This window comes from Ictidomys tridecemlineatus, chromosome 13, assembly GCF_052094955.1.
Source record: "Ictidomys tridecemlineatus isolate mIctTri1 chromosome 13, mIctTri1.hap1, whole genome shotgun sequence".
In the NCBI taxonomy this organism is placed as follows: domain Eukaryota; kingdom Metazoa; phylum Chordata; class Mammalia; order Rodentia; family Sciuridae; genus Ictidomys; species Ictidomys tridecemlineatus.
Window position 1 is genome coordinate 65,928,301 of NC_135489.1, and position 7,243 is coordinate 65,935,543.

At 38.5% G+C, this 7,243-nt stretch overlaps 1 pseudogene; it reads right to left on the minus strand.

The window, feature by feature from the left end:
- Positions 1-501: 501 nt before the first annotated feature.
- LOC144369662 (ornithine decarboxylase pseudogene) lies at positions 502-1,569 on the minus strand (annotated as a pseudogene).
- Between the last annotated feature and the right edge of the window lie 5,674 nt (positions 1,570-7,243).

Genomic DNA, 7,243 nt, shown 5'->3' on the forward strand with positions numbered 1-7,243 from the left:
TTCCAGATCCAAACTATAACAAAGAACTTAACAAAGGACTTAGAGGAAACTTACCCAGAACATGAGAACATATTGATTATCACATTGATTAAAGCTCTTATATTATTATCAACACATTTGGAGATTCTGATTTTGTTGTCTAAGGAAAAAAAATGGATACATGGATTTTCTTTGAACACCCTCTAATTTGTTTGAATTTGTTTGTGGCTGAAGCACATAATTGCCCAAACTTCTTTCTTAGATGATACATATGTTCAAAACAGGTCAAAACATTAAGCTTTTGGCCCATTCTACCATTGTTCAAGCTATAAATGCTTGCTGGCAGCTTAGAGGGCCCTATTTAATAGCTTGTTTGAAAAATGAATAAAAATCCATATAAAACAAATATCCAAATAGTTTCCATAGGAACACAGATAAGTGTGACCCCACCTTCTAGTCTTCCATGTTTCTGGCACCTGTGCCAAACCTGCACTTACAAAGACATTTCAAATGTAGCAGTAATTAAGTAACATGGTCCCCCCAGATCCCTTGACTTAAACTAACCTTGCAGTTAACATCTACAGAGTGGCATCTATAGCTACTAGTGGAGGCACACGCTGCTGCTGCCAAATAAGATTTCATGCTGTTTTCCTGAGCACAAGGCACAGGCAGAGTGCTGATGTCCTGCTTCTGCACTATTGGGAAACAATAGTTCTAGATTTGCTGCAAGCATTGTCATGTTGGTCCTGACATCACATAATAGATTGTTTGCCTCTCGAATCCATTGAAAGTAGAAGCAGTGGCAACAGTGTATGAGCCCATGTTTTAAGAAAACATCTAATTGCCCACATGCATTTCAGGCAGGTCACAGTGCTGGACAATCCATTCAAGGCTATCACATGTCAGTCCCCTATACTGGATTAATGATACTTCTCATCTGGTTTAGGTCTCTTCTGCAGCAGGGGCTTTATACGTGCATGATCATAAAGGATGCAATTAAATGATCTGTGAATACTCCATCATTCATATAATACTTAAAGGTGTATTTACTTGACTCATATTCATCATCGGAGCCTATCTGTTCCTTTAACATGATTTTTTGGCAATGAGATTATCTGCAAGAGTGAAAGCTGAAGCAATATAATAACTGCCTGGCTCAGCTATGTTCCTCACTCCAGAATCCAACAGAAAGTATTTATCCAGTGCTCGGATTATCACACTGGTAATCTCTTCAAACTTAAGCTTCACATCCTCACATCCAGGAAAGCCTCTACCAATATCAAGCATATACACGCTAAAACCAACCTCAGCTCCCATGTCAAAGACACAGTGGGCATCAGAGATGGCCTGAACTAAGATCTCAGGATCAGTGCACCCACTCCTCACGTGAAAGCTGACACCAATGACATAAATATTTAATTCTTTAGCTAGTTCCAAAAGAAGTCTGCTGGTTTTGGAGTGTGGCACCAAATTTAACACTGAGGTGACAGACTGCTTTGGAATCATCAGAGCTGATCTGCAAACCAACTTTGCCTTTAGATGCACCCTGGCTACTTTCATCAACTCGACTTCTCAGTCAAAAGTCATCATTTGGGCTCCAATACTGGCAGCACATTTAATTTAAGAAGATTGTTTACAAGGATTTGCATAGGTAATTCTCACTGTGCAGTCTTTCTAGCACAGTCAAATCCTGTCCCAATGGCCGGTAAGATCTTCCCTATGGCTCTGTTATCATTGCATTTGACTGCATGAAAGGGGGTGGCATGAGGAAGAGCTTTTAACCATCTTAGATATTTCTTTAGAATGTCTCCAAGGTCTGCAACATAAAAGGCACCCTTATCATCAGAAGAAGACACTCATTAATTTTGTGGTTCAGAATGTCCTTGACAGTAAAGCCTTCCTCAAGGAAGTGGCAGTGGAACTCTTCATTAGTAAAGCCGTTCACGGATTCTCCATTTGCCTCAGAAATGCAACAAAATGGAAAACTAAGAGATGAAATTTAAAATTTAAAGAAATTATTCCCAGCTTCTTACACAGGTAATTCTCCAGGATTTCCAAATCCCGTGTCCTTGGACCAGCAGTGGAAATGTTCTGCCCGCCCCCTACCCCCAGAATTCAGCAAGGAGAAGGAGCGCCCAGCTCCTGCACCTGTCAGGGCAGCAGAGGGACACAGATAGGCACAGGAGCACAGAGCTTGGAGGAGCCAAAGGCCTCCAGGAACTTCCCGCCAGCAACACGCTCCAAGACCACAGCCGGCGCGGCTTGGAGCAGGTGGGTGCCACAAGGTCCCCTCGGCCGGGCTGGCACCGCGAAGACACCTGGGCTCCAGGGAAGTGGCTCGCCAAGGTTACCGCCGTGGTGGGCTCCGCCACCGCGTGTCCTCACCTCTCAAGTGTCCCTGGCAGACAGAGCAGACGGGTGCTGGCGCGGACCGCTGGACACTTCCCGCCGCTCACTCACCTCAGAGCGCCTGGGCGGCAGGCCCCAATGAGATGCCACAGCCTACCCCTGCTGCAGGGAGCAGGAGTAGGGAGCGGGACTTTGCCTCCCGCCGCCGCCGCACATCTGCAGCCTGGCTCCCCGCCTGCCAGGGTTGCTGGCCCAAGGTGGTTACTAGAAAATTAAGCATATCTTTAGATTTCCTTTCCTTTTCTGGCATTCTTTGTGGATTTTTTAAATGGCAACCTCTTACCTCTGCTGTCATTATTGTGGTTTTTATAGTTCCTGTCTACGAATGTTTAGCAATTCTAGATATTGGCTTATTATCTTTTTTAGATTGATTTATTATCTTTTAGTTTCAAAACACTAAAGTATGCCTCAAATACATTGTACCATGCCCATTAATGTCTCTGGTAACAATTGGTTGTTGATTAAACTTGTATTTTGGTGTGTTTATAATGTTTTCTGGATTCACAGATTGGCTTTGTATTCTCATTTTTCTTCTTTTGACCTTTAATCTTTCTGGAGTTCAATTCTATATCCAACAAACTGGATAAATAAATTAACAAAAGGGAAAAAAACAAAAAAATCTTCTGTACAAGTCTTCTATAGTAAACCCATGTAGAAGAAAGGCAGGGAGTAAAAAGTCACCATTGGAACCTCATGACAATATTGCTGCTGGCCACATCTATTGACTTACTTTCTTTCAGTAAGCGGATAGAACCAAGGGGGTGCTTAACTGCTGAGCCTCATACCCAGCTATTTTTATGTTTTATTTAGATAAAACATAAAAATATGTTTCACTAAGTTGCTCAGGGCTTTACTAAGTTGTTGAGTCTGGCTTTGAACTTGTGAACCTCCTTCTTCAGCTTCTGAGCCATTGGGATTACAGGCATGGGCCACCACACCTAGCATGTCTTTTTGTATCATGCTCCCCTGATATAATTGGATGAAGATGGTATATTATCTCAGTGACATTCTTCCAAAAAATCAAAATTCCTCTGCAAACCTCAGTATGTCTTGAGAATAATTTGAGTGACATTTTGCAAACAACCTGACCAATATTTTTCAAAGGGTTAGATTAAAAACAACAAGGAGAAATTTTTAAAATTTTATTTTTAATTGTAGATGGATACAATACTTTTTAAAACTTTATTTATGTGGTGCTGAGAATTGAATCCAGTGCCTCACATGTGCTAGGCAAGAGCTCTGCCACCAAGCCACAACCCCAGCCACAACCCAGGAGAAATTAATGAGTGGTCAGATTGAAGAAACTTGAGGAGACATGATGACGAAATGCAATGTGGTGTCTTAAGTGGCATCCTGGAACAACAACAAGAAACAAGGCATTAGTGGGAAAATTTAGTAAATGTGAAAGTTTAGCTAATGACGATGCACAGATGTTAATTCTTTGTACTGAAAACAGTACTGTGTGACATAGGAGAGTATGGGTAAAGAATATGTGAGAACTCTCTGTACCATATTTGCAACTTTTCTGCAAACCTAAATTTATTTCAAAAAATTTATTGTTTAAAAAGTCAATACTTTAGATATCATACAAGAAACCTCAGGGGAATTTGCCTTAAAAATGTAGAGGGCATTTTCAAGATTGATAAATTTGACTAAATAATATTTCAACCAAAATTTAGCTAAATAGACAATAGCCCATGCAGGATCCAAGATTTCAGTAGGCCTCCCCTGTGGATCAGATACTGCCAGAGCCTAGCCCTTGGTGCAGGACCACCTTCCTACCAGCAGACTACCGGGAGGTAAAGTACAGTGGCCCAGACCCACCCACTCCAACTTACGCAGGTCCCAGACCTAGGATGCAGTAGCATTCATCCAGGGACACCAGCATCATCTGGAAGCCCAAAATCAGGTTGCAGTACTGACAATCTGCACAGGTACTACAAGAATATAGGAAAAAAACTGTAATATCTCAGATCCACACTGCAAGAATGGAAGACACATAGACAACATGAAAAAAAAACAAGGAAGGAAAGTGCCCCAAACAAACCAGAATACTATAATAACAGAACCTATGAACAGTAAAGTTGATGAAATATCAGAGAAGGAGTTAAGAAGGTTCATAATTAAAATGTTCTGTGAATTAAAGAATGAACTAAATGAGCAAATACAAGCAAAAATGGATCACTCCAACAATGAGAGAAGAGAGCAAATACAGGTAGCAAAAGATTACTTCAAGAGAAAGATAGAGACCCTGAAAAAAATAGTCAGAAATTTTTGAAATGAAGGATATAATAAATCAAATAAAAAACTCAATAGAAAGCATAACCAACAGACTAGATAACTTGGAAGAAAGAACATAAGATAATGAAGACAAAATATACAATCTGGAAAATAAAGTTGATCACACAGTGCAGAAAGTGAGGAAACCAAGAACAGAACATCCAAGAATTATGGGACAGCATGAAAAGACCAAATATAAGACTTATTGGGATACAAGAAGGCATAGAGTTTCAAACCAAAGAATGCACAATCTCCTCAATGAGATAATACCAGAAAATTTCCCAAGCATGAAGAATGAATGGAAAAACCAAATACAAGAGGTTTGCAGGACACCAAATGTACAATATTACAACAGATCTACACCAAGACATATTATAATGAAAATGCCTAGCATACAGAATAAGGATAGAATCTTAAAAGCTGCAAAAGAGAGGAATCAGATCACATTTAGGGGGAAACCAATTCATATCTCAGCAGATTTCTCAACCCAAACCCTCAAAGCCAGGAGATCATGGAACAACATATACCAATCTCTGAAAGAAAATGTATGCCAACCAAGAATCTTATATCTAGCAAAACTAAAATTTAGACATTCACAGACTGAAGGTTAAGGATTGGGAAAAATCATACCACTCACATAGACTGCGGAAGCAAGCAGGAGTTTACATCTTCTAATATCAAATAAAGTAGACTGCAAACTAAAGTCAATCAAATAGGATAAAGAAGGACACTACATACTACTCAAGGGAACCATACACCAACAAGAATTAACAATTATAAATATATATGCCCCAAACAATGGAGCAGCTATGTTCATCAAACTCTTCTCAAGTTCAAGAGTCAAATAGACCACAACACAATAATTTTGGGTGACTTTAACACACCTCTTTCATCACTAGATAGGTCTTCCAAACTCATACCCTATTTGAATCAAATGTATGATATGTCAAGATCATTGTATTGTCTTGAGCAACTAATAAAAAGAAGCTGAACAAAGAAACTATAAACTCAATAATACAATTGATAACTTAGATTTAACTATGAAAATCAATAAATGTAATTCATCACATCAATAGACTTAAAGATAAGAATCATATGATCATCTCAATAGATGCAGAAAAAGCATTTGACAAAATACAGCACCCCTTCAGGTTCAAAACACTAGAAAAACTAGGGATTACAGGAACATATCTCAACATCATAAAGGCTATAATGCTAAGCCCAGGCCAATATCATTCTAAATGAAGAAAAATTGAAGACATCCCCTCTAATAACTGGAACAAGACAGGGATGCCCTCTTTCACCACTTCTATTTAACATAGTTCCTGAAACACTGGCCAGAACAATTAAACAGACAAAAGAAATTAAAGGGGGGGCTGAGGTTGTGGCTCAGAGGTAGAGCGCTTGCCTAGTATGTGTTGAGGCACTGGGTTCAATCCTCAGCACCTATAAAAATAAAAAAGATAAAAAAAATAGTGGAAAATTAAATTAAAAAAAGAAATTAAAGGGATACACATAGGAAACAAAAAATTCAAATTGGCACTATTTGCTGATGATATGATTCTATACCTGGAAGACCTTAAAACTTCACCAGAAAACTCCTAGAACTAGTAAATGAATTCAGCAAAATAGAAGGATATAAAATCAACACCTTAAGTCAAAGGCATTTCTGTATGTCAGTGACAAATCCTCTGAGAAGGAAATGAGGAAAACTACCCCATTCTCAATAGCCTCAAAAAACAAAAATACTTGGGAATCAGTTTAACAAAAGAGGAGAAAGATATATATGATGAAAATTACAGAATCCTAAAGAAAGAAATCAAAAAAGACCTTAGAAGATGGAAAGATCTACCTTGCTCTTGAATAGGCAGAATTAATATTATCAAAGTGACCATACTATCAAAAGCACTATACAGGTTGATTGTAATTCTGGTTAAAATTCCAATGACATTCCTCATAGAAATAGAAAAAGCAATTATGAAATTCAATTGGAAAAATAAGAGACCAAGAATAGCTAAAGCAATCCTTAGCAGGAAGAGTGAAGCAAGTGGCATCACTACACCAGACCTCAAACTATACTACAGAGCAATAATAACAAAAACAGTATGATATTGCACCAAAACAGACTGCCAGACAGAATAGCAAACACAAAGACTAACCCACAAAATTACAATTATTTTATAATAGACAAAGGTGGCAAGAAATGCATTAGACAAAAGATAGTCTCTTCAACAAATGGTGCTGGTAAAACTGGAAATCTATATGCAAGAAAATGAGTTTAAACCCCTATCTCTCACCATGCACAAAACTCAAAATGAATCAAGGACTTAGAAATACAACCAGAGACCCTGCATCTAATAGAAGAAAAAGTAATCCCTAATCTCCATCATTTGGAGATAATAAGACTCCTTGGCACAAAAATTAAAATCAAGAATCAATAAATAGGATGGACTCAAACTAAAAAGCTTCTTCTCAGCAAAAGAAACAATCTGTGAGATGAATTGAGAACATACATCTTGGAATCAAATATTTACCCCTCACACATCAGATAGAGCACTTATCACTCAAAAAGATA